Consider the following 27,544-nt stretch of genomic DNA (forward strand, 5'->3'; position numbering starts at 1 on the left):
CCTCTGCTGTTTGCTGGTGGAGGAGTCTTCCTGGATGCAGTGCTGCTCTGGCCCTCTCTGATCAGGGAGATATAGCAGGTAGGAGATTTACAGAGAAATTTAACTTCTTTTCTACTTCCTAGTGCAATTTTAGGTGGCTGTCTTTGTGCTGTTCTTTTTTTCTTGCTTCAGTTGAAAATTTAGGGCTAGCAGTTGATACAGAAGTGTTATTATGCCCTCATTGGTTTCATTAGCCTATACTGATTTAAATTGGTGCAGGAAAGACTTTTAAAGAAAAAAATAATAATAAAGCCAGAATGGATTTAGTGTGCTACGGAAGGTGACGTGTTCTGACACAGATTGGTGCTAGCATTGGGTCAGACCAGAAGCAGAAAGGACTGATAGGTTCCTCTCCTTGAAGCTGGCTCCTGTGTCACCACAGGGGTGACACAGGTGTTCCCTGTGCTCTGTGTACATGTGTTATCTGCCCCCAGAATACTAATGTTTGGTTTTCTTAGGTCAGTAGTTAGAAAATTCTGATTCCTTTCAACATTTTCCAGCAGTTGAGCTAACAGCTACTTCTGAGAAGTAGGGAATCAACTGCTGCATCTCCAAATCCTGGAGCACGTCTTTCCAAGAGACACACTTCTGGAGACAGCAATAAAACCACATCTGCAATTTTGTGAGGAAAAACAATAGCAGCATCCTCATGCATCAGGGAGTGCTCTTTCATGTGGTGAGCTCGGCACCAACCCCACTGCTCCATAGGAGATCACAGCAGTCATGAAGCACCAAATGAGTGAAAACAAATTGACATTTTGCCATGTTTGTTAACCTGGGGATGCTTTGGTTCTCCTGGACAGCATTGCTGTGGAAGGGACCTGTGCCTGTGGGTTAGAAATGAGTGGCTGTGGCCATACAGTGATGTTTATTTGCCACTGCTCACATGCAGAGCCCATGCAAAGGGGGAAAAAAACTTTCCTGCAAGTGGCAAATGCAGGATCACACCTGCAGTCTTCATGGCAAAGAGGAGCATGAAGTTGAGGCATACTCAGGACAGCTGAGAATAATTATCTTCTAACCGATGTGGTGGAGACTGATGACCCTTAAGAACCATTTGATTCATGTGAATAGGTTTCCTGGGAGCTGTACTCAAATGTTGATGTGATGAGCCATGATTCTTTCTTCTACAGTTCTGTGGCCTTTATGTCACCATGTTTTGAGCCAATTCTTACAATTCACATCAATATGCCAAGTAAAACTTCCTGAACATAGTTCCTGCATCTGTGCAGTAGTTGGCTTTCAAAGTTAACTGTCCCTGCTGTTTCATATTTTTCAGATGCCAGCAGCGATTAGACATTACCATGGGCTAATTGCTTGTACAATTTCAGTTTTTTACCTTGCAGCTGCCTTGAAATTTACAGCTGCAACAACAGGAACAAGCCCCATGCTCTCAGAAAATACAAATTAGTCAAAAACAAAACTATTTTTTGTTTTGTTTGCAGCTGTTTATCCCAAAATTGGAGAGCTACTTACACCCCCTCACTCTGAACTGTATAAACAGACATTACCCCAGTCTGAGGCAACATATATTTAATGCCAGCCCAGAGCTCAGCAAAGGCACCTTCTCAGCTCAGAGACAATTACTCATGTTTATGATTACTACTCTGGATCTCCAGAGGTTTCTTTTAATGCAAGGGATGCTGAACACTTTGTTTAAAGGATTAGTGTGATATGTGTTTTTTTTGTCTCTGATACTGCTGTTCAGTCCAGATGTACACACAAACAGGCTCTATGCCTGCTGTAGCTGCTGTGTGCACACCTAGGAATCAACAGACAGCATTGCAAACATCTCGGGGAGCGGCTGAATTTTAAAGCCTATCATGCTGCAAGCACTGCTTCTCAGTCTCTGAACAGGACATGTAAATCACGGGTTAGAGATCTTACGTACAATTTTTTCAAGAATAACATGTTCCCAGTTTTGTTTTGTTTAAAAAAAAAAAAAATCTTGCAGACACACACCCAGAGTGTTGCCTCTTTGGGGCAGCATTGCCCAAGGGTTAATGTCTTTTTCCCTAGAATGAATTTCAGTATTAACTGAACTGACTCTCCTTAGGATGGAGGCATCCAGATGATGGCAGGGTCTGTAACATCCTGTTGTCAGAGCAGCAGCAGCTGGCACTACATGTGTTTCCAGCCTGCTTTGGTTTCAAGTACTGCTCCTGGCCCAGGTATTGCCACCCAAAATAGAGGAATCACCTCGCTGTCTTTTGCAAATTTTGGCATGCCATTATTAGACTCAGATGCTGGAACATGTGCTGATGCTGGAGAGCCTACATCATGCCTGCGGATGTTTGCTAATCCCAAATTTCAGAGCCTCCCTGGTCTTGCCAGAACATCAAAGCTTAGTGGAGCATTGCAGCACAGATGAGGAAATTACAAAGGGGCAGTACGTGGCAGGTAATGGATTAGGGTCTTTCAGAGGAGTGAATGTTTGGATCAGGAAAATGAGAGGTAATTACAAAGTGTATGGGACTTGAGATGATTCCAGGGTTAATTTATATCTGCTGCTTATTCTCTTGTCAGCGTTTGCTCTGCCCCTTCCCCCTGTATCCCCTATAGGCAGAAATGTGAGAGTCAAGTGGCTGCTGCCCATCTTTTCCTCTTCCTCCCATCCTGGCTCTGCTTCCAGGTGCTGCAGGGCTCAGACCCTGGAGGCTGTCTGCTGTTAGCAATGCTTCATCTTGTTGTTAAAAAAAACATATGGCAAATCAGTTCTCCTGCCTCACTTTATGGGGACAAATCCCCAAGCAAAGACCAGCATGTGAGCTCAGACACATATACTTGTCCAGATGTTAGTCAATGCCAAAATGAAAATAGGAATAAGAAACCAAACCTCAAGCCACTCTAGGAAACTGTATTTCCAAAAGCATTTCTCTGAGTAATTGTAAAAAGATGGTTGAATAGCTTGGGCCACTTTCAGTTCCTAATTCTAGGAATAACCTTGAAACAAAAGACTAAGCTGCCGTTTACAGGACAAAGCAAGTGCAGGCTGGCTAAGCAGGGAAGGGAGTGTTTAGGCAGCGCAGGCTGGGGAATTATAACTTGGCCTCTCTCTCTTCATGCGGAGGCAGAGCCAACAATATGCCATTTAAAAAGCTGCCCTGAGTATTGATGTGCTGGTGGAATCATGGCTCTGCAGTGAGGGCTCTCCTTGCCTGCTGGCCTAGCAGATGTGTGCCTGTTGTTTGGGCCATCTCAGGGGGCAAAAATACCTGCAAACAGGAGGTCAGAGCTGCAGGACAAGCCTGCATTGGCCAGTGTAACCAGAGAAGTCTCCGTGCTGTTGGAGTGTGCATGTGGTGTGATGTCTTGCTGCGTTTTCCACCTGGAGTGGCTTCCAACAAAAGCCATCTCCAGCTGCATGGAGCCACCTCTGCCACCAACTCTCCAAAAATCCTAGCCACTTGTTGACTCTTAAAAGCTAATGGGATCCAGAGCTGTGTTTTTCTCATACCTACAGCAGCAATTTTCACCCCTACTCCTGAGACTGTGGATACTAAGGGGAAGACCACATCCTATTTCACCACTGGGACTCCCTGGCTGTATGGAGATTTAGGCTTTGCTGTATAGTCCAGGTGCCTTTTGATTTGAGCTGTGGCTGTGTTAGTCACACAGGAGAAGTAACATGTTTCGTTGGGGCTGCTGGGAATAAGCTGTGGCCAGGAAATGAAAAAATGTGGCTGTTCCTCACCTGCCTTTTCATTGCTTTCCTCCCTTCATGCTCCAGTCTCTCCTAACACATCAGGAGGCACTCAGCAGCCACAGGAAAAATGCTGTGTATGTGCTCTGCCCTCTCTGGAGACAGGGCAATACCTCGCTACTGTTATTAGCAAGTTTTTTCCTCAGGAAAAAAATAGCATGGCTGGTACTGCAGCACTCACAGCTCTAAAGCTTCTTCCAGTAGGTCATGGAATATCTGCACCCCTCAGCACCAGCTAGGCTATTGGTTTTCTTCCTCTGTCTCTCTCTTTTTGTCATAAGCAAGAAATAAGAAACTGTCCTTTCCCCCTACTTACCTCATTAGGACTTTAATAACTGAAAGCACATTTTTGGCAATTATAGTTGGCAGCCATCAGTGTTTCTATTTTTTTAAACAAGTCTGAACCTTTGCAGCAGTCTCAACACACAAAAAAAAAACCCTTGTTCCCCTCTCTTTTTGTAAGCTTAAGAAAAGAAAGTCTTTGCCACTGTTGTGCAATATTCTCAAGTAGAACAACTAAATTTCTATAAAGTTATCAAAATCAAGGAGTTTACAGTTTTTCCAGCTGTTTTCTGTGATGCAACATAAACAATAAGAGCGATAGCTTGCCTTAGAAATGCTCCACGCGAGCCACGCAACTGGATTCCAGCCCGATAAGGTTGGGTTACACTGTCTGCTGCTTGTTGTTCTCAAATTTCTGAGTCAGCAAAAGCAACCAGGAGGAAACACGCGGATATCTTACCCTTGCCCATTTTCATTCTTTCCCTGTGCCAGGAGTAATGCAATAACATTGGTGTAGGGTGCAGGGAGTTACAGAGGAAGTTTTTGTGGTTTCTAGAGAAGAGGCTTTGGGCTTTTCATGGGAGAAGGAGGGGAATAATCTTGCGGCATTTCCAGAAGTAAAACCTTGCAGAATGGAGTTCTCATGACTGTGTGTAAGGTGAGCTCTGTGGAGCTGGGGCCCATCCATCAGCACGGTGAGCACAAGAGGGTCCCTAGGTGTTTGCACTGGCCCTTGCTGTGAAATGCTTCATGGATGGATGTAGCCATGAGTGCTCTGCCCATGCTCTGCTTGGACACAAAGTAGCTTTGATTTCAACTGAGGCTGTTTTTTCTCTTCTCTCTTTTTACCTCTCCCATATACGAACCATGCCTTGCGAGAGGTGCAAAGCGTGTGATCCCTTCCCCATCATGTAGAAGTGAGCTGGTAGCAGACATTGGGTGAAAGGGGTGGAAGAAGGCTGTGTGTCACTGAGGTTAGTTTGATGCTGCTGCCCCTCCAGCTCCATAGTGATGGAGCAAATCTCAGGGCATCTAAGAAGTGATGGGTAGGAGTTGAGCTGGAGCGAGTGGAGTGGAATGTATTCAGGACAAAATACTGTCCTGAAATTGTGCCCCAATGGCAATAAAGCACCAGAATTAGGTGTTCACTGTGTGGTTTCAGTATCTGAGCTAATACCTGCTCTGACTTTGAGTCAGTGCTCTCAGTATGGGAGACAGCTAGTGGAAAACTAAATCATGTCTGCAAGTGCTTCAATTGCACGTGCTGATGAAGCATGAATGTAGCCAAGGGCTTGAGCTGAAACAGCCTCTGAAAATGGATAAACCTTCCTAGAGCTTAGGATCCACTCAAGAGCATCTTGCTGGGGGGGGAAAAAGGCTAATAAAGTAAATCTTTTTTGCTTCTCTAGGCTTGAGTTTTCTAAGACAACTGTGGCTTTTTATTAATGTGAAGGTTCTGTAGTGCCTCAGCTCCCATGGAAATCCACAAACCTGAGATGCTTTTACAGGTCTAGACAACACATCTGAGGACACCACAGCTGGAAAGGTACATTTCCCAAGAATTCTACTTTATTTTTGAGCTTTGACTGGAAAACTAAGTGAAAGATGACAGTGCTACTAGCATCTGATTCCACCTCCGTTACTTTATCCTTCCATGATCTTGTCAACTGGAGAGAAACAACAGGGCCTAACGCTGGTTGCGTGCCGGAGGAATCATCTGAATCTGAACAGAGCCTTCCAAAGAGATTTTTAATGAATTACAAAGTTTTTTCCCTTCATTGACATGCAACAAGCCCTCTCCTGCCTCCCCCACGCCTGTCTCTTTCTATGGCTGCAACGCCTGGTCATGCCCTGCTCCCCGGAGGAGAAGCCAGGCATGTCTGAAGTGTTCAGGCATCGCTGCCAAGGTACGGGAGGAGGCTTTTTGGGGCTGTGTGCCAAGCTACTAGCTGCTGGAGGAGCCTCAAGTCAGGGGCTGGAAATGTGACTGACCCAGCTAGGGGTGATCAGTCCCTTGTTAAAGAAAGGACTGAAGGCAACAAGCAGATTCCCCGAGGGGTTTGGAGCGACTCCTCTAGGCAGACTAGACTAGAAGGAAAGCAATGTGATATCAGTGTGGGTTAACAGAGCAATCGCTCCAGAGTGTTGGTCTGGTTGGCATGCTGCAGCTCTCAATGCGGTTGTGAAGAGGAGCAATGATGCAGAGTTTCCCTCAAAATCTCCAATTCTTGTCGAATCAATGGCGTAAAGAAAAAGAAACCGATGTGAAGAGGTGGGAGAGAAACAGGCTATCCACATACAAAGATTTTCCAGATTTTAGACATTTTTCTGTTCTGCACCAACACAAACTCAAGGTCTCCCAAGTGATTCAGCATAAAAAAAGATTGAAAGAGGCCTATTCAGGAATAATGGAGAGCCTGAGGGCAGGGCCAGTTGCGTGGGATCTGGGAGGTGCAGCTGGCTCTGAGTCACAGTGCAGCCTCTTGAATTTGGTTCTCCCACGTTCCTGATGATCTGACCAAAAAATAGGAAATTCCTTGCTATGTGGTGAGGCTCTCTTGGCTTTTGCTGAGGAATACTGGCCAGGAGCTGAGGAACCTTTCCTGGTGAAAGGGCCATCAGCATCAACACGTTCTCACAAAGACTTGTGATGAACTGACACTGTAGTGTAGATGTTTCATGGGAGGAGTCCCAGCCTCCAAATCAAATACTCTAACAGGCTTAGCAGCAGTATAAACACCATCTCTGCTTAAAGATATTGAAACAAATAAGATTATAGCCTCTCAAACTTCTATGGTGCTTTCATAGGATCATCCTGTAAAGCAATAGAGCAGTTTTTTTGTGGACTGCTCAAGCTTTCCATCACCTGCAGCTACTGATTGCAGTGCATTGAGGTTTGTAGCTAATTGAGAGATGCATCAGGACAGAAACCTTCTGACTGCTCTAATAACCCTCATTCACCTCAGCCTTGTATGCCTGTACTGTGTGTAGTGTGTCAGGTGAATTTATTTTGCCTAATAACAGCTCTACAGGGGGAAACTCACCTACAGGTAAGTTCCCTAAAACTTCTGTAGCTCTGTCAGAAATTGATAGCTATAGCTACTCTGTTGCTGAACCTTTTCACGTAAGGTTGAAATAAACTCTATTATAAACTAATGACTCCTGCAGTGTTATCAGAGCATTGTTGTTAAGATGCTGCTTTATTGCTGTTCTGCACATAACTTCAAGCTTCTTAGTGTGTTCATGCTTCCCTAAAAACTTTGGCATCTCTTTTTCAATATACAATTTTTAATCTTCACGGTTGAGTTCATCTTGTGTTTAAACATGACCTTCAAGTTTCTATACGCAAAAGAAGAAAAGCTAAATAGAAAAATTCTTTATTTTTGTTCATTCTCTTCATTTTTTTTAAGAAATTAAATGGGTTCTAAATGCTTGACTGTTGTGGGAGATGAACAGTGACCAATGTTTTATTACTTGTATCACCTTTATACCAAGAAAGCCATATTGTTTTAAATGAAATTTAGTGGGATTACCATGAGGGGAAAAAAGGAAGGGGAAGCATTATTGCAGATACATTTCACCAAGAGAAATACCAGACACTGGAGATCTCCCATCTAATTGCTGCACAGGTTGATAATGAAATGATTACTACAGAGATGAAAGTGCAGAGCATTAGACCCAGGATGCAGAAAATCTTCAAGCTAAGAACTAGCTAATAATTTTGAGCATGTTCTTCAGTGCAGAGGCACTCCTTACATCATCCCTCTGCACCAGGTATTGTCAGACAGCCTAAGGATGGAAAACCTTGCTCAGCGATGCATTGAATAGGCATGGGCAGAGGAAATGATTGCCAATTCTGGGACATTTTAGGAGCCATTAAGGTTGCCTTGGCTGTCCCACCCTGGGACCACAAGCCGGAGACCTGCCCTCCTGGAGACAATGGCAGACTTCTCCGTGGGTGAGAACAGGGGCATGTCGTGGCAGAGCAAGCTTTTCCCATTGAACTGTTCCTTTTTCCTTTCTAAATTGTTGGCTGTTAGTATCTCCTTCCTGCAGAGGCCCGTGGACTTTGGCTCAGCTGGAGAAGGGTGGGTTTCTGTAAGTTGTTTCCTTTATTAAGCAGAACCTGGGGTCTCTGCTGCTTGCTGGCATTATCCTAAACCCCTGCAAACTGGTACTGATGCTCCTGCTAACCAGAAGCCTGATCCCTCATTCCAATGAGGAGTACCTGAGCTTTGAGTCCATTTGTCAGCTTTGTCAGGCTCAATGATTTATTTAATCTTCTAATAAGTCTTTTCCCCACCCATTGTTCTGTATCCTTTACTAGAAAGATGTAAATCTCACCAGAAGCCGGGGGGAAGTTAAGGAGCTCATCCAACTTCTCAGCATGTATCTCAAATACCCTTTTTGCTCCAAGTGGTATCAGGGATGTTTTCACAAATTAGACTCAATGTTCTTAGGAAATAGACATGAAATTAATAGCTTCCTTTATACTGATTTTTTTAACTCCCAATAGCTGGTGTCCCTTTTCCAGGACTCTCCGTACAGTGGCAACTCAAAATTGACTGTAACTGCATGGACACCTGTAGAAACTTGGCCTTGAATGTACTCATGGCTTCTTGACAGGTCTTCTCCATTTTATCTGGGATTTAACCAGCAGTAATTAACATTCAGGAAAGGACTAGTAATTTCCCTTTCCAAGCTCAGTGCCAGATTCTGGCAGGACACAAATGCCTGTTCTGGAAGGCTCAAACTTTTCTGTCGATTAGAGCTGAGCTGTGAGGCAGACACACAGGGCAGGATAACTCTGTTTCTCTAGTTCCCAGTACAGTTATACCCTTTTTTCCCCCATATTCTTTGCTTAGAGCATGGTAGTCCCTGCCACATTTGCTCTCTTTGCTCCAAAACTTGGTTGTGGCTCCAGCAGCAGCACGCACACCCCAGGATATAAGGCAGGATCACCCCTTCATGCTACCCAATGCCTGGCACCACCTTGTGCCCACAAAAGTGGATCAGGCCCCTTGGCCATAAAAAGCTCTCCAGTGTCTGCTCTAGCTGCAGGTGGTGGTGACATGCAGCTTGCTGGCTGTGCATTAAACCCAGCACCCTTCTTCGTGCTGTTAAGCGTATTCTTCTGGGCTTGAGTAAATTACCACTGGACATCTGTAAAACACATTTATGTGGCTTGAAGGTTTCTATAGACAAAGATGGGTTAGCTCTAGCTACCCTCCCAGTTTAGCCCCAGGGTATGTTTCTGCTGTGGATGTCTCCAGTGACGAGCAGCATTCCAGAGTTAACAAAAGGCTAGGGAAGGGTTTGTGGTCTGTGTTATCCATTAGCTGCTAGAAGCCTGTGCCAAACATTCTTATTGTTACAGTTGATTTGTCTGTAGATATCAATGGATATACCTCGGAGAGCAAGGGAATTCTGCCTATAGGAACCCGTCTCCAATGGTTCATGGTTTTATGTATTTCCACGCACTGTGTTGGGAATTGCACATTATTAATACGCATGCTATCTGATTGCGAAAACCCAGGGGGATACATTTGCTTTTCCTCATTCCTCAGACTTGCAAAAGTGCATTCATATGTTCCATTTCTTGCAGGGTTACTGTCTTTATTGAATCCACTGGAGCACGTACAGCATTGTTAGGCATATATGGTTTTTAGAAGGATCAGAATTTTAGTATTCCCCTTTCAAAAAAAAAAAAAACTAATTTGGGGACAGACAATCCTTTTGTTCTGTGCCTGAACAGTGCTTAGTTATGGATTCCTGACTTGTGAATTCTGTACCTGTGTGCTGTAATTATTTAAGGAAGAGTGACCAAATAGCTGTGTAGAAAGGCAACAGAGCACCCACAGATGCACTCCATCCTCCTGCACAAAGGTATAGATGAAGAGCTGCTTTAGCAGAGTGACTGCTCACTGCACATGAGTCATACATCCTGATTAAGGTGCACAGGCTAAAATATATACTCTGAATATTTTTACGAACTTTAAACAAAAAACATAAGGTAAACTCACGGTACAAGTAACTTTTCTAATTTTTAGAGATAACTCAAAGAAATGAAAGCAGTGAGACTTTTTCTATTGGCAAGGGCCTCTTAAAATTGGGAATCAAAATTACCTTCTAACAACAGCTTATATTTGGCAAACAAATGTCTACTGAGCACATTTGCTGGAATTATTTATGCCTTGCTCTCAGTCTGTATGTGAAGTATACTGCTAACATAGCACTTGTCTAATTTAAAGCTGGGAGTGAAGCCATTGTGTTTAGTAGAAAGTATGAGTGGGGGAAATCCAAAGATATTATTTTCCAGGCCATACTTGTTTTTAAATGAGACATGCTGCAATCTGGTTATTCCAAAGGGGGACAGGAAAAGGGAAATTTCTCAAGAAGTATTTTCATGAACCATAAAGATAAATCACCTCCTTCAGAGCTGAGTTAGCAGTAGTCAAAGAAGCCATAATTCCTGAACGGGGAGGAACTCAGTGTAACCCCTGATCCATGTGCTGGCCGCACGCTGCACCCACAGAGCGTTTGTTTAAAAGCTTAGTTCCTCCAGTACCTGGGGGAACCTTGGTGAAAGGGAGCACTAATTATATTTGAAGTTACTAACATGCTATTAAAAGCAAGCCTGCTGTTTTGAGTTGGCTGTGCACGACTTTCGTGATTAGAGGAAGAAGAGCAGCAGATAACAAGATAAAGATAGCTACCAGAGCTGACTCGCAATATTTGCAGAGCACACGGAAGAAACAGGGAGCTGTGCTGCCATGAATGACCCTCCCTTTATCTGTCCCCTAACACTTCAATTGCTTTGATTCATCCCCGTGCTTTATACAAGCTCTTTAGCCACTAACGGGGTAAGCAGAAGCTGAGCTCGCTTCTGGCCGTTCATTGGGGTCTGAGTTTTCTGATGCTTGTTGGAGCAAAATGCTAGCTCAGCCTTCTGAGAGCGACTTCCAGAGATGCCCTAGACCACAAGTGTGGTTTGTTCCTGTTGCAGTGATGCCCCAAAGCTCCAGGGGCAGGAGCTGAGGAGGGCTCTGGGAGGGGGCAGTAACATTGCTGGAGGGTCCCCGTCTCTCCCAGCCTTCCCACTCACTCCAGTCTTTTGATGGACCCATTATCTTTTACAACTGGGCAAAGGGGCCCATCTCCTGGGGAGGTATTTCAGCTGCCATCCAATCCCTTCCTGCTGCCTAAGCTCAGCCAAAAAACACTGGGTTTAACCCTTGCAGACCTGATTCTCTTCAGACATTTGGGTGACTCTGCTTGGGAAGGGTTTTGCAGTTTCATAAGAAAGCACGAGATCAGGACTTTGATTTTTCTCTTTTCAGCACGCTGCTGAAAACAGGATCTAAAGTGCCAAAATAATCAAGTCAAAAATAGAGACCCAAAATGTGTAACTCATCTAAGGTACTAGACAGTGACAGACTATATAAAATGTTATTGTTCAACAAACACTGTCTCTAATAAACTCCATTTACTAGTGTTAGCAGTTTGGCAACTTGGAAACCCCAAACTCCGGTTAAGTAAAGAAACAAAAAGCAGAGCCATATGATGATACCCATAAACTGCACAGCTGGTTTCTGTTTTAAAAGATATTCTACTTTTTATATTAAATACGGGTGCTTAGAGTGCAGAAAAAATCATATGGCTTTCTGGAAAATGAGAACCAAGTTCCAAAATCAAAAATCCCTGGATGCATACAGCCATTAAATATAAAAGTGTGTTTTTTCTCTAACTAGCTACTGTTATAGCAGAGATGAACCCACCTTGGCTGAGTGAGTAGTAGGGGTGACTGATGTTTCTGTATCAGTTCCCAGGGGAGACTTCAATTTGAAAATGTTGCAGTAGGAGTTGTAATGTCCAGTGTCCCCATGATAGGTGTATAAGGCCGGGTCCAGCACCCCTCTCTGTTAGAGGTTTCAACAACAATGGAAAGAGCTCAGGGTTTTGCATGAAAAATCTTTATTCTTTCATAACAAATTGACATCCCTACTATCATTTCTTGTTATACCTTAAGATTTTTTTTTGACTGAAGATAATTTAAAGGGCCTTAAAAATATTGTTATACTCAATAACCTTTGTATTTTGAGTGAAATGAAGATATATTAAGTATTTCTATATTCGCCTGAAAATATTTAGAGCATCCCCTAATTAAATCTTCAATTTATCTGCTAATGGCCGTGAAAGAGATGACTGTTAATTTTGCCTTTTGTTTGCTAAGTCTCCCAGAGTATTTCACTTTCACTGCTTGTCTGCTTTTTGATGATTGTTACATGCAAAGTCCTGGAAAGCTCCCCGTTCTCTGTATTGCAATCAGGAGACAGCTTCTGACAAAATTAACTTGTATCATCAGCCTATCGTGATTGCCAGTCACTGGTTCAGCTTGGGCATTCTGGTTATGTATGCATATGCCAGGAAATAGGAGGTTATGTCCTCTTAGAATGCTTTTATTTTATAAGTAAAAAAACTAGATGTGCTCCCACAGCAGCATCCTCCAGAACAGCCTCAGTTTCTGATGGTGCTGTGCACAGGCTGTAAGCAAGCAGCCCGCAGCCAGCACAGTGGGACAGGCTCTGGAGCAGTTTCCCTCCTGCTGGGCTGGTTTCTGTGCAGAGACAAGTCACGGACACCCCTGAAAAGAGTTGTATTCTGGTGGTGTGAGTTTCTGAGAGGCCAGGGAGGTCAGATGGAAGTGTATATCTAAATCCACTGACGTTTCATTCATCCCTAGAGACTGGAGGAGGCACCTTGAACATTCTTACCCAAGTTTGTTTGAATTTAGAATATTTCTGATGCTTGGGTGCTGTTTTAATCCAAAATTTCAAGTCTGAGGTCATCTTTCCCGACAGTAGCAGAATGCACAAAGGGCACGTGATGTGGCAGCCCCAAGTCATTGCTCTTCTGGTACAGACAGCTCTTCTGGTGGAATCTGCCAGCAGTTTTAAAAACATCCAAATGATGTTTTACTGAGGGGGTTATACAATAATGTTGAATGCAGACCATAATTCTCTTCTATCATATGCCTCCTTCTATCATAAGTAGCATTTGATAAATAACAAAACAATTTAAGCAGCAGCACTTAAATTTGGGGAGGATTTTTGGCAGACTGAGTAGCTTTAGGAAGCAAATCTTCCAGAGGCCAGGATGTAAGTAATAACACATTTATGCACATGTGGGGAGAGAGAATTCAGAGAAAGTTGTTGATGTTGCCCACCAGAGCTGGAGACCATCAGGGAACTGATGCTCCTTCCATGCACTTCTGCAGCTCAGGGCTCCAGAGCCTTTCTGTGACCACGGCCATCATTTACCTGATGCTAATGAACTGTGATGGGGTGAGAAATGTGTGGGAAAGGCGTTGAGGAGACCCTGGTTGGGGGATTCAGCCTGTGGATGGCCTGGCTGTGTGCTGAGCAGTGGCTGAAGTGAGTCTGTAGGTGTTTTTCTTCAAGAAAGTGGATTTAGGTTAGCAGTCCTGGGAACCTCCATGCTTGGCACATGTGCCTCAATCCCCTGCTAAAGAAGTTCCATTTTCAAAACACGAAGCAGCACCTAGGGCTAGAAAGTAGAAAAGGCAGAATGGGAAGAAAAGGGGCAATCTCAAGGGATTCAGCCTCCCAGGACAACCAGGTAAAAAGTTGTATGCATGCCTTGTGGTAAGAGGTAAGTCTGCAGTGAGAACTGACAACAGGGTTGGGGGAGATAGAAAAACCCTGTCTGTTGTCCCATCTTTATCTCATGGCGAGGAGATAAGGACAAATTAAACAAACTGCTGTTCTCAGGGTGAGCGCCCTCCTTCCTGGACCTGCTGCCCAGGGCGGGCCCATCATGTGATGCATTCCCATGAGCGCATCAGTCTTACAGAGGAGGTGAGCGATGTTTTCAGCTTCAGCAAAGAAGCGGCTAAAACCAAAGGTCTGGAAACACAAAATCCTGCTAACTACAGATAAGAGCATATTTATGGAGTGCGGACCCCCTCGTGCAGGAGACAGTGGGGAAAGGAGCAGCTCTAACCCTGGAAGAATGCCTCCTGAGAGTCAGCAGCCCTGGGAGAGAAGTGGAGAGATCCCAAGAAGCAAAGAACACAGGTCAAACAGAGGAAGCAAAAGGCAAACAGAAGCCATCTGGAAGCGTAAGCTTTGTGGAACACAGTATGCCCTGTGGAGAGGGCATGGAGAAGTGCACCATAGCTCAGAGAGGGACCAAGGGGCATGGAGAGCACCTTTGATTTGTCCCAAAGCTTCATTGACTGCGGGAACTAGTGCAAAGGAAGATGCTACAGTGTGAATTTGCCAGACCCAAATACAATAAATCAATCAGATAGGAGGGACTGCCAACCCTTCAGCTGCTTTCACACTTGCATGTTTGAATGGACAAGCTCTTTCCTGCCAGCTGGACTGTCATCTGATAAGCAGAAAAAATTAGGCTGCAGAAATATAATCAAACCATTCTGAGGGCAGTAAGGAAGTGAAGGCTGCTGATAAGAAACCTCTAGGACAGGCGATGTTACTGCCTGGGCTGCTGGCACAAAGAGGTGTCACCCCCAGCAGCAAAGAGGAGGCATGGGCATGGCTGCAGCACAACACCACGATGTGCTTACCTTAAGCACAGAAAAACTGTCCTTCTGCACCTTGTCTGGGGCAGACAGCTTTGCCAGGCTTTATTTCGCAGAGGAAGAGTTTCCCTTAGTCTTGATGGAGCCATTAAATAATGAACTGGCAAACCTTCAAAGAAGAGGCATTAATGCACCCATAAAAACCAACACAGAATGCGATCAGCAGCCGCACAAAGGAAAGGAAAAAAAACTCCAGGAAAAGTAAAAGAATAGCTTATCTACTTGGAGGAACCACTTAGCTGAGCATCAAAATGAAGTTTCTCACCATTATCAGTGCTTTGGGACAGGCCAGCTCGTCTACCCAGAGTGAAAGCATTCTGCAGCTGGGAGATCAAGGGCAGCTGCTGGCACCCTGAGCCAGACAGCAGAAATGTGGCCAGCCAGCTCAGGGAGCAGGCTTTCCAAAAGGAGAGCTGTGCTGAAAAGCCTGAAAATGCATTTTCCACAGATTCAGAACCCTTCTTTGGCTTCCTGCTCTAGTTCTTGGGATGGATGGTATAAATCAGCCCTGAATGAAGAGGCTGAAAGATACATAAAATATCTTAGGGTATTAAGCCAATAACAAATCAAAACGGATCAAAGCAGGGAACTGCTGTGTGTAACACAGCCTGCTGCACTGACAACTCAAAGATTAATGCTGCTCAGATTCAGTTATGTGCTTGCCCTCGCTCTGGCCTCCTCTGTGTCTCCTGGCCTCCCTCAGGGATCCAGGTCTCTCCCGCAGGTCCATTGAACACGCTGACAAGTCTGACACAGATTCTCCTCGGCCACGTTGTGTCAATAGCCAGTCATGAAGAGCCTACAGCTTCCAAGGAATGTGTAGCTCATCTCTTCAGGCCCCTCTGTTCCTGCCTGTGCAAGAGTCAGTTCATAAAGGCTGACATTTGCACTTCTGAACAGACCCCCTTTTTTTTTTCCTCTCAAGCTGCCTCGAAATGCAACTGGAGAAATAAAAGTTTGGTATCTGCTCTCCAACAGGTAAGCAACAATGTTCATCCCCTGTGCAATGGAATAAGCTTTCTCAGATGTTGGCCAGTACAAACGCTGATATTTTCAGTGCAGAGGCACTGAAGAAACTGCTGGTTTCTCTTCCCTGAGAAAGGAAGAACATGATCAAAGGAAATAGGAACTGGCCCCATCTCAGGGCAAGACAGGGCAGACCCAAACCCCTCTGGATATCTGAAAGGGCCCATATAAACCACCGGGGACTTCATCTCTCCTAAACTCCACTTGCATAAGAGAGTGGATGCTGTCTTTCGACCTTCCATGCTCATGGATTTCCTTGAGGTCGGGAAAAGTGACAATATATTTTGAGGTACAGTTTATTCAGGGAAGCCTCAGAGATCACGAGGCTGGAAAACCACATTTGATCAAGTCCCACAGAGACAGCGCCAGACCTGCTGAGGCTCTGAAGTGTAGCATCACCCAGCGAAACAGCTCTTCAGGGCACCAAGGAGTCTGGTAGGGATCAAAGAGTTTGGGTGGGGGGAGAAAGAAGCAAGATTGGGCTGCGATGAAGGAAGGAAGCAGCCTGAACTGAGAGACTTCAGTGTACAGCAGGTAAGAGAGCCTTGGGGATAGTTCAACACGTGTTGGAAGTGTTTTCACATGCCTGATCCAGAGTAAGTGACACTATAGGTAGCTGGCATCTGCAGTAGGATCTGCTGGTAATGTCTTTTAAAGAGAAGAGAGCTGTGGCCAGGTTTCAGAAGCGTGGGCTGACAAAGCACTTGCACCTGCAGTCTGCTGTGCTACACATGCAGTCGCTGTAAGCACATAAGCAGATTAAATGCAGACCCTAGGTGAGCTCTTGGCTCACGCACCCCAAGAAAACGGCCGGCACTTCTTTAAAGACACTGCAGTGCTCTGCAAGTACACAGCTTCGCTTTCATCGTGGCTTCAACTGCACCTTTTTCATAAAGAGTTTATTTCACTACCTGACTGACAACTAACCCAATCTTGTGGCCAGGGCAGTAGGACTTGTAACTGAGTGTGCTGATCACCACCAGCTTGCTCCATTGCCCCTCATTTGCACAGCCCTTCCTGACTCAGCTGTGATATTAACAGGCTGGGCCTTCTCATCTCAGTTTTCATTGTGAGCGTGCCAAGATGGTTTTTCAATACTGTGCTTTAATCACGTTGCATCCTTCAGCATTAGTGGAAACATTGCTCTAAAGCCCTGGGCCAGTGTACCTCATGATTAAAGTACCACCTTGCTGCTTTTCTGCTAAAATAGGTACATTCTAAACTGGGACAAACGTTGGATATCTGATTTCTGGGAAGCAGATCAGAGCACCAGAGTTGTACCAGATACTGTTCATCCTTTGTGCTCGCTTATTCTGTTTGTTCTTCCCAGTGTGCATTCCCTGCTGCATTAATGCTATGATGCCAGCTAAAATTACCTCATCATTTGTCTATTGAATTAAAAGATCATCAGGGCATTAAAATGTAATTTAGTAGCTGCTGTTTACACAGATTGGTCATTAAAGATTCCAAGCTCCATTTAGCTTAGAGCTTACAAAGCAACTCATTAAGCTACAACTGCAAGGCCCCCTTTCAGCAAAGTAACTAGCACGTGCTTATGTCCCATTAAATTTAGTGAGCTTTAGGCTTCGATTTCTGAATTCTGCCATTTTGTTCATTGGACATTATAGTTGTTTCTAATGGTTACTTGGAATTCAATCTTTTTTTTTTAATGCCACAAAAATTCCTACAAAAATCATCAAAGTCAGAGCATTGAAGGCCATTTTAGAAACCAACATCCATCCAGTCATACCATGAATAAAGTAGTGTTTGTATACACAAGCTTTGTACTTGAGTGTAAAACCCACAGTTTGTGCATTGCCATTCGAGAGGCGGCAGTGACTGGGAAACACCTTGACCACTGTTGACTCAAGTGTTACCTTTCAGTAAGGTTGAAAAAATTAAACCAAGTCACAGAACACCTGCATCACTCATTTATTATGTTATTCAATAGAGCTTTTTGTGTTGGCTTCTTTGTTTCTCTCTCTGTTGATGCTATCATAGATTAACTGGCACCATGGCAAATGTTCACAGCTGTCTACAAGATGTTGGTGAGTGCATCATGCCAGTCATGCATGCCATCACCAAGGAGATGAATTTATTTCATTCTTCAGAAAGATAGGGCTGTAATATGACCTAATAAAATAAAATCTTTCAGCAAGAGTTGGGAGAATATCCATCAGTCTTCAGGTTAAACCAAGAAAGCCAAGCTTGTGCTGATACTGCTATGATTTAAACAGCCATGCACTGAAATTTTAATAAAGTGGTCGCAGGACAAATCCTAGTACATAATATAAGCAAGGTGTTTATTAAATTTGATACGTATAGAGCTTCTTGTATGTCTCCAACCTGGTCAAAAAGGGGATTAGTTTATATACTTTATATGAATACATACATGTATGTGCACATACATGTTTTGTATGAATTATAAAGTTAGTTATAAAGTTTTTTATATTATAAAGTTTTATATGGCAGCTAGGGTGACTCATGTTCTCTGATCCACTGATTCACCTAAGCATCTCAGCCAAAGCAACTCCAGTTCATGCCTGTTGACTGGAGTGCTTTTGTGTTTTGCTGAATATTTGCCAGCCAAAGCATTTGCTTATGGCCGCTATCTGGATCCAGACCTGAAGTGTGAGGTTCCCACAGTCTGCACCCAAGTTTTTGCTTAAAGACCTCTTGGTGAACTACTGGAGAACTTGTGTGAGAGACTTAGAGACTTCATATGTGGTATTTTGAGCCAAACCCACCCCTGATTTCTGGTCTGGCTGCTGCTTGGAGTGAGTGAAGAGCGCAGGCTGCAGCAGTTGGCCTACTACTTATTATAAATATTATTTAACATAATATTTTTTTTAAGCCAGAATTAACTAGCCTGTAGCCCAAACCAGCAGCCCTTGCTCAAGTGAAAGTGCTTTGCTGTCCTGTCAGGATGTGTTTGTTGGTGTGCTGAAGCAGGTGGCTATGGGGAAGGCCATCAGGCAGGAGGCAATGCTGCCCACCTGTAGCCCCTCACTGCTCTGTGCAAGTGGGATCTTTTCAGATTGAATGGCAGGTGAAGGTGTTTTCACTCAGTGATTAACACAAACGCAGCTCTTCTCCTCTGAGAGAGGAGGCTGAGGAAACTAGGTGGCTCTTGTGGGGGATCCTTTTGGTTGGGAGTTGAGGCTGGAGTGGAAAAAAGGATTCCTATGTTTCCAAGAGAAAGCTTAGCACCTAGGTGACCTTGCACCCTTTTCTACGTGAAGACAGAAGACCTGTGTATGTGTGTTCATCCAAGGTAATGAACGTGTGTGTGTGTGTTTAACCTAGAGAGCTGATGGAATTGGAAAGTTATCCCCTATCCAGTTCTTCTGAGGAGTCTTTGCAGAAAGCCTTGAGTTATGCTTCTTGAAAAAAAATGCTTCTTTTTTCTTGCTATAGGTTTTTCATAACAAAGGCAGTATAATATATCCTGTTTAATGTTATATTGACTTACTATAACAGACTGCCTGTTTAGTGTAGCTAGAATGGAGTCATTATACCCTCTATCATGTTTCAGAAAGTAGTAACCTTCAATTACATCTACACAGACTTGTTTTTTAAATGACAGAATAATTTATCTAGGAACACTAACCAGATTCATCTTGATTTAGTTCTACAATCAAAAAGAACTAAGCTACTCAGAGCAAAAGCGTTTTACCAGCTATGAAATTTTCACTTTTTCAAGTCCAGTCTAAATGCCTTTACAGTGCTCATTCAACGTGATCCTCTCTTAAAAGCACATTACAAGGTCATTGTTGCAGTATTTGTCTTGAGCGATGAGTATTACTTGAAATGACAGTGCATCAGTGTCAAGCATTGGTGTGCTCCCAGTATTTCTAAGTTTCTTGGAAATAAAGTAATAGAAAACCCAGGTAGCATATGTATGGTGGGGAGGTATGAAAGGGAAAAAGAAATTGGTTCATCAAAACAATTTTACTTCATTTTTTTTTTATGCAAGTCTGAAGAACGTCTGCTGCAAAATACTGGTTTCCTGAATGCTATAAATCTTTCTGCTTCAGTAACTTGTCTTAATTGTTCCTAGCTTTCACTTATGCATGCAGGATATGTACTCTTAATATCATTCACTGGTGATTTTTAGCCTTTACAAGAGAGAGGTGTGCAGTTGTGTCAGCAGCTTGTGCTCGGCAGAGGTGTAGGTGTCTATAACTGTTGTAGTAGCTGTGATTCACAGCCCCAGGGCTGTTCCACAGCCCTCCTCACCCAGCTGTGATGATGTACTGTGTAGATGGAAATTAATGTAATTCCAGAGATGGAGAAGGAGATTTGCTGGGCAGTTTGAAGTGGTGGACTTCAAAATGAAGGAGATGATCTGGAAACTTGCCCCTCTCGTTAAAGCTGTGACTGCTAATAACGTAGCTGGATCCCCATATCTTGCGTGGATTTCTTTGTGCTTTGCACAGGAAAAGCACTGCAGGGAGCAGTTTTGATGCTCCTGTTAAAGAAGAAGCAGAAGTTATAGTACAAAAACCTTGGAAATGGGACTTGTTTTTGATGAGAGCAGGGCTGTGTTCGTATCACAGCGGGTGGTATGGTTGTCCCACAGGTGGGTGAGGCTGATTCAAGGCTTTCAGCAGCTCAGGCATTGCACAGTTCCTTGGTCCTAAGGACGAAGTTATCAGCCTGGCTCTCCTGGTGCTGCCAGCACATCTTGAAGCCTGCATCATGTCTTTACCATCTACAAATATGTATTCCATAACAATTAAAATGTTGAGCATGCTTTGATGCAACAGCTAAGACAAAGAGTACCTTAAGAGTCAAAGAAGTTAAAATTAGTAAAAGCAAAGGTATTTGAACATTTTAACTTTAGGCTACAAACTAAATATCAAAAATAAGAGGTCAGAGAAAGATGTTTCTTGCCACAATTGATGAATAACTAACCATTAGGAGAGTTATATTTTGCACAGTAAAGCCAGGGATGATATTTGATGGGAGTAGACATTCATCTCTTGGTAGAGCAATGCTCTTGTTTCTTGTCTTCTGTAGTAGCAAGAAAATTGATCTAATGCCTTAATACACACTAAAACATCCATATTCTGAGTTCAGCCACTTGTATTGCTACCATGTGTAATTATTGCTTATGGTATTGATTTCTTTAAAAAGGTCTTCCTGTCAGAGTTAACAGCCCTCTTGTAATGACCCACTGATGAACTTTTGTTTTAGGGCCATGTTGTAGCTGGCTTGCCATCTGAAAATCCAACATCTTTCATCACAGACCCGATAGATTAATGGCAGAAAGGTCCCTAATTCTCAATTACGTTAGCACTCCTTCTTGAGTTTTCAAGACAAAGGGGTGAGGAAAGCAGGGAACTTGGTGTTCTCAGTCTGGCTTCTTTTCTAGTTGAAAGCAGGGAAGCTTGAGTCCCACCCCTGTGGGACTTCATTAATACTTCTCCCAGGTGAACTTAGCCCCTCACAAAAGCGTTCTTTGTATTTTGCCTTTAACCAGCTCTTTGTTTGGGCAGATATCCAGACCAGTAAGAATAAAATGTCAATATTCTGTGTTGAATCAGTGTCTTTTTCCTGTTTTACATTTGAAAAGAGAATTTCAGAGAGAGTTATAATTGCACATAGAAATAAATGCATTTTTGTGTATATATAAATGAGGAAGAAGAACGGAATTTATATTGAAAATGTAAATTTCAAAGAGGAAGAATTAGACTTTACAGGCACTGTGTTTTTTTGTTTGTTTGTTTTTAAAGCCACAAGTGTTTTGCACATGTCAGCATGGGATTTATGCAGCTAAGGAATTGCAATTCTTATTTACAGTACCTGGTAATGTGAAAATAGCCAGAAATTACCCTTTGAACAGCCTAACCCTGATAACCAAAATGTGGCTGTGGATAAAGCAAGAAATGCAGAACTCTTAATCCAAACACACTCTCCTGAGTATATCCATTAATGGTGAACTGGGAGTGTCTATGCCCATGACTTGCTGCTAGTAGGATTCACACCGGTGGTTCTGCAGCATGGACGAGGCTGCTGGCAGCAGCTCTGCATTTCCCTTGCATGCTGCAGGTTTTCTTACTCCTTTGACACACAGCACATAGGTTGTGTGTTAAAGCCCTAAGTGGTTCAATTCTGTTCATATTAACACTAGTCCCTCTACTGATAAATGGTATCCCAAAAAGTCTTTTACTGATAATAACTTTTGAAGATATCCTGAAAATAGTCAACTTTGGTATGAACTGCTTGCACAAACAGGGGACAGACACCGTGCCATGTAGTCCTTGCTGGTATTGTCTCCCACCACTGAGATATCTGAGAATCTGTGACTTTAATGTAGTTTTTCTCTAATACAGAAGGTAGAGTAATATTACTGTTCTCATTCTAGCAGTATGACAATAGTGGGAGTCACATCCAGATTCATCAAAATATGCTGGTCCCTAATCAAGGACAGGGCAATGAATGCGGCACTTTAAATCTGAGACTATCATCTGATCTGCTTGGTCTTTTTTTTCCCTTCTATAAAACAGTTCATAAGTAGTTGTCTCATCCTGTAAGTGTGGAAGGATTCCTCTTCCTTACTGCAGACATTTATGTAAATAAATTTGCTTTTTCCTTGGTAAACTTGTGTAATGATGGAACTGGAAGGAGAAATAATAGTTGAAATGAAGTGTTACTGCTAGGCTAGTTTCTATTTTGGAGTTTAAATAGACAATCTATTCCTGCAAAGGTCCCCTACAACTGAATGTACCATGACTTTTTTATTATTATTTTCCCCCTCTAATGCAGAGAACATGCAACAACCTTGGCAGACAACCACTGCATTTTGCTATGTTAATCTGGCACTAGACTGAGACCTATCAGTGACTCTCTTCTAAAGAGCAAAAATAAGAGGAGGAAAAATAAATTTGAAAAAGACCCAAACAACTTGCATTTACTTCATCTCACCAGAATGTAAACTATAGTGGATCTTTGATGTTACGTGCACAGATGTTGTATCCGACACATCTCATGGCAAGCGCCAAGCGAGAAGCGACAGAAGCACAGGAAGCTGAGTAGACCACAAACATTCAACGCTACGAGGATGGCCCAGAGCTGCAACCTACATAAACAGTCATCTAACTCAAGTCTAAATTAAAGCAGTGCTTTCCAAGATACAATAGATATGCTCAGAAAGATGCATATACTGCATTCTGCCTGCATGCTGTGATATCAGGCATTCTTCAAAGACTTAGTATTTTTTGGATATCCAAAGAGCTAATGCATGTGAGTTGCATGCCCACGAATTTAGCCACTAATTTATTAGCTAGACAGAGACTCCTATTTCACAGTTTATTCTGCTTTCTGTTCTTGTTGTATCTGCAGACAGGAAGGATGTCTTCCTCTTGTCATAAAAGTAAACTTTTGTAATAATACTTTTAAAGGCTATTTGAACTTAATCATAGACCCCTTGACTCCACATATTTTAAGCTTAGCATTAAAGTAGGGTTTTGATTCACCCTCTCTCATCACTTACATTCATGTTTTGGGTCTGGGAGTTCAATGTGCAGAGTTATAGAAGCATCAGCGGTGTTGTAAAGGGGTCAAAGCAGGAAACTATTTGCAGAGATTTTGGGGACAGTGTTGCATGGAAAATGAGAGATTGTGTATGTCTGTGTTTACTAAAACACACAAAACCATTTCTTCGTGGGCCAGCAGAGCTTTGCTTTTCTCTTCCTACAAATTGACTGTGTGTGTTTGCATGGTTGTTCTGTGAAATGTTTTCCACCTATGTGTCACTCTTAATTTCCCTCTTGAATTTCAGACAGCTTTGGGAGAAGTATCTCACACTGCTTTAGCAGTGCTCTGTCCTCCAGATTATCTCTGGGGCAATTCGTGGGTTTACAAGCTTAACGTTCTGAACTGCAAGCACTGATGCAGCAAACACCAACGGAAGAGTGAGGCTGCCACAAACCCATTTTTAATGCAGTCATAATGCTCGTGGGTTATCTTTTTTATTATTATTATTTTTCCCCTCCTCTTACATGTTCATGGTCTTATTTTCATTGCCTGTGTGCTTCCCTGTATACTGCTGTAGCAAGATGTTAGTATGCTGCATAAAAAAAAAAAAAAAAAAAGCCAGTTAGACCCATGCTAGAATAGGCTATTTATAATGGATGTAGTTGGATTCCATTGTGTGTACCAGCGACACTATTGTCACTGTCCTCAATATACTCTGTTAGCTTTTGATGGTTTTGACATAGACAGTGGATTGTTCTGATTTCTCCAGACTTGACAGTTTAAAATTAAAAGAAAAAAAAAATCAAGATGATAGGAGATTGACTGACATATTTGGACCTAAATATTATAGATACGTGTAATAAAAGGATACACGCAAGCAGTCAAGAGATCTAGTGCAAAAGCTGTTGAATGTTACCAATTTATCACCCATGTTAGTATCTCTGTGGGGGGGTTGTGTTTCGTGTCTGTACTTCTGGGCGTTGCAGTGTTCCCAGCAGGGAGTCGGAGGGGACATGTTTGGGACAATGCACTGTTTCTAATCAGCTATACAAAAGTTGATGAATAGCAGCAGATTTATCATCTGAAATTATTCCTTCCAAGTAGTTTTTTATTGTAATACCAGGAAACTGGCCTCTTTTTTTTTTTTTTTAAGTGCTTTATTGAAATCATCTGGATATACGCTACCTAATAAAACGGTAGTCTACGGCTGCTGGACTTCCTGTGAGAAAGAAGAATTAATCAGATATGCACAGACACTATAAAGAGGAATGGAAGTTGTATCCGTTGCTGTAACATAATGGAAAACGCGTTGGATCCGCGTGTCAGTGGGTGTAAGATGATTTCTGCACAGTGCTGGTTGCTGGAGCCATATCCACTTTCCCCAGCTGAAGATGGCGTGTTTGTGTTACGGTTGCTCTCATTTGAGACAAATTGAGCAGGAACACTGGTACAAATATTTTTGGGAGTTATTTTCTTTCCCCTGCAGTCAGCAAAAGCAGCGTTTGGAAGCTGTTCTGGGTGGAAATCATTCCAAGTGAGAGGTTTGAAAGCAAGCAGCCTATTGTCTGCTGCTTACCCAGAGCCTCTCGCAAGGACACGCGTTGTGTTGTGGGGTGCCTCGAAGATGTGCGTGCTGAGCTGCTGAGACATCTTGGATGAGTGCACAGAGCAACTTGTGGCTTTGTTGAATGCAAGAAGCAAAAGCAGAATTGGTTCCTAAAGCTGAAAATTGAAGAAGCAAAGAGCTGCCATTCAGGATGTCTGATTTAGTACTGTGCAAGCAAATAATGGTTTGCCCACATGTCACTGGCTATCTTAAACTCCAGGATGCTCTGCAAAGGCTCTTTCTAGAGGCACTTGTACAATTTAGGTCTGTATTAGGAAAAAAAATAAAATAAAACTTCCTTCCTGGCAGTTCTGTGTATGTTATTGCAGTTGTCTCACTGCTGCAATATCCACCGGCTCACTAATCATGCACCAAGTGACATGGCTAATATAAATCCAGTGTGTTTCTCATCTGGGGGCAACTATCTGCTTACTGCTTTAATTTTAGGGAGGGGTAGGTTTTTTGTTTTGTTTTTCCAGATTTCTATGCTGTTCTGTCTCCTTTAGAAAAGAGACCTGGTTAAAAGATGTGGGGTTTGTTGGCTTGTGGTAGGTTTGGTTGTTTTTTTTTGAGTACTTTTTTCAATAGAAGAGGAGGAAAGTTAGTAACATGAACCTGGTTGCTGCTTTTATGCAAATCATTTATTTCTTTATGCCTGAAGATAGCTAGCAAAACCTTCTTGTGCTTTTCAAAGAGCCAGTAAGTTAATTTTTAAAAATGCAGACGTGCTCTGCGCATTCTCCTCTGTTACCTGGTGGATAAAGTGAAAGTGCTTGAAAGGAGGGAAGAAATCCATCGAAGAGCGAAATGATGTAGACTGTGAGACCGTGAGGAGACCAGGCTGCAAGGCAGACTGATATGGGAAATGTAGTGTCTGGCAGCGAGATAACAGGACTTGTGGTGTCTGTGGCCGGATTGGTTTTGATGAATGACCAGCTTAGTGGTGGTGTCTCTTATGACTCACTTCTTAGCTATCTGAAGAGGTCCCAGCTTAACAGTGCTTGTAGTTTTGTACTCAACAGTTTTCTCTCTCCCACCGGGAATTCAGGGCCGGAAAGCACTTGAATTAGCTCTGTCCAGGGTAAAATCTTGGTTTGGAAGCCTCATTTTATATTAAAACCATATTTTTACTTTTCAAAAGAAGACAAATTCCAAAGTCTTTTGTAACATCCATCTTAAATGAGCGATAGATAATGTGGTGCATTGTCTCCAGCTCCTGCTCATCTTCAAAGGCAGGAGCACTTAACATGCAGGAGGAAGGGCCATTCGCTTGTTTGCACCTTGCTGGAGACGCATACATTGGCAGTCAATCTGGAAATGTCACGCGGTCACGGATTCTTGCTTTGAGCTTATTTTGCCTTATTTATCCCTCAGTCAGGCCAGGCTGGCAGCTGCCTCGGGACCTGACGATTTGCTTCAGTGGTTCCCAGGCAGGGCGAGCAGTCTTCCCGGCAAGTGGGTCATTGAGCAAGGACAAGTTCAGGGGGTTTCTGTGATTTCCCAGCAAGGCAGAGAATAGTGAATAGATGGCTCACCTCCTTTTGGGTGCTGGCAGTGAGCTACCCTTCTTCTTAGCCTCTGCTTCCTTCCAAGTGAAAAGAAGTTTTCCGTGTGCCACAAAGAGCTGTGAGAGCGACAGTTACTGTGAAAAGCTGTCTGGAGGATCTGTCTGGTACTCTAGAATGGCTTGTCTGCATGAGGGCGCTCAGGTGACCCAATTAGGGTGATTTCAGTGTGAATTTAAAAGGGTGTTAGGCTGCATTGCCTTGTAGTTAAAGGAAACTGGCTTCAGTTGTGAATAAAGGTGTCTGCCCGCAGTTTTTTGCTGTAGTCTTAACTCATCCACCATGAACTCGGTGTTTTTGATGAGTGTCCCAGGACAGCTGAGGAGAGGCAAGATGGATAAGTAAAGGAAAGTGCTGAAGATCCCCCTCTCATCAACTCTATTAATTTTAAATGCATCCTCAAGCCAGCCTCCCCCCACTACCCTCAGTCTCGGTGGCCTCTTTCATTTCCCTGCCCTAGAACGTCCCCTTCATCCTCCTCACTCTGTACACATTGCAGTTGTGGAACTGCATGGACATTTTTCATGGTTAATTCAGAGTCCCTTATGCCTCTGTATGAATTTTGCACATAATTTTTCATATTCTTGAGCTATGTCCACAGGCCTCCGGGTGCCAGAATAAATCTGATTTTTCTTCCTACTTTCTAATTGCACAGAGTTTGTTTCTGACTTGTAAGGTTTAGGAGAAACAAGCCACAGTCCAGCTGTAAGCCCTGTGCATTTTTATATGACTTTATTCAATAGCACCCCTGAGTAATATTTACAAGGCACTGCAGTGGGCCTCCAAAGCTTGACTTCTGAGCGCATGCAAGCAAGACAAAGTGTCTGTGGAGAATTGACTATTAACTCGTACATTTAACTTCAGGCTTGTCACCCAGGCTACTAGGGACAGAAAGGCAAGTCCTCAGAGCTAGAGCGGTCATCCTGTTTCTGCTGGTCCTTTTCACCCTGCTGAAGAAAAATTAAGGGTTTTTTTTTGGCATCTGGGTGAAGTCTGACATCCAAGGACCAGTGATGGCACAACTAGTATAGGGATCTCCTTCTGTGCTGGCTACAGAGAGGGGTTCTCTGTGCAGTCATTCAGAGCCTGGGCCTGGGATGAATCTGCCCTCTGCACCCTAAAAAGCACAATCAAAGAAAGTCATCAGCATTAGGGATATATGAGGCTATTCCTGAGCAGCTGTCTCAGTCTTCTTGTAACCTGGACAGTCTCTGTGG

The 27,544-nt window shown here is 43.3% G+C and overlaps 1 long non-coding RNA gene across 2 annotated transcripts; it reads left to right on the top strand.

Annotated features, from left to right (window-relative positions):
- LOC137862548 (uncharacterized) lies at nt 1-25,070 on the top strand. Of its 2 annotated transcripts, none has more exons than XR_011100395.1 (2): nt 1-78; nt 24,310-25,070. It is a non-coding gene; the product is annotated as an uncharacterized lncRNA (long non-coding RNA). The 2 variants fall into 2 exon arrangements; XR_011100396.1 differs by lacking the exon at nt 1-78 and adding an exon at nt 18,673-18,948.
- The last annotated feature ends 2,474 nt before the right edge of the window (nt 25,071-27,544 follow it).

The sequence above is a fragment of the Anas acuta genome, chromosome 11 (genome assembly GCF_963932015.1).
Source record: "Anas acuta chromosome 11, bAnaAcu1.1, whole genome shotgun sequence".
Classification (NCBI taxonomy): Eukaryota; Metazoa; Chordata; class Aves; order Anseriformes; family Anatidae; genus Anas; species Anas acuta.